Here is a 494-nt window from a genome sequence, read left to right as displayed (position 1 = left end):
AGTTGCCAGTGTCATCGGGCCCTGAGCTTCCCTTCCGCCATTGCCATTATTGTTTATCTGTTGCCCAAGAGCCTCCGCAGTGGCTTGCATAGCAGCAGCCATATTCTCCAACGCCGCCATAAGGTTTACCGGGTTATTCGGGTTGACTTCCGGTTCCTGCGTGCTAGCACGATCTCTCTCACGTCCCCGACCGGGTCCACGAGGTGCCATCTGGTTCCTATACACACCAAACAATCGATATCAAGTTGATCAGTCTCAATATCGGTAGTATAGTTCTTCAAAGTACCAAAGGTACACTCATGGACTTCATGCTAGATGTATCAGTTAGATACCCTAACTAGCACAGGCACAAACTCAGAGTTTGCATTGAAGCATAAGCAGTTCCATCCCTCAGGCTCACGAGGACAAACTGCTCTGATACCATAATATAACACCCTAATATTCAAATCCTTATGCTCGAGTCATAAGTCAATGATATTACGGTGGTACGACTC

The 494-nt window shown here is 47.4% G+C and overlaps 1 pseudogene; it reads right to left on the bottom strand.

Annotated features, from left to right (window-relative positions):
- The window catches only part of LOC110281590 (LEAF RUST 10 DISEASE-RESISTANCE LOCUS RECEPTOR-LIKE PROTEIN KINASE-like 2.4), a 22,074-nt pseudogene that overhangs the window by 9,228 nt on the left and 12,352 nt on the right, over positions 1-494 (bottom strand).

Source organism: Arachis duranensis, chromosome 5 (assembly GCF_000817695.3).
Source record: "Arachis duranensis cultivar V14167 chromosome 5, aradu.V14167.gnm2.J7QH, whole genome shotgun sequence".
Lineage (NCBI taxonomy): Eukaryota > Viridiplantae > Streptophyta > Magnoliopsida > Fabales > Fabaceae > Arachis > Arachis duranensis.
The sequence above is the reverse complement of the archived record's forward strand: the minus strand, read 5'-3'. Positions and strand labels throughout refer to the sequence as shown.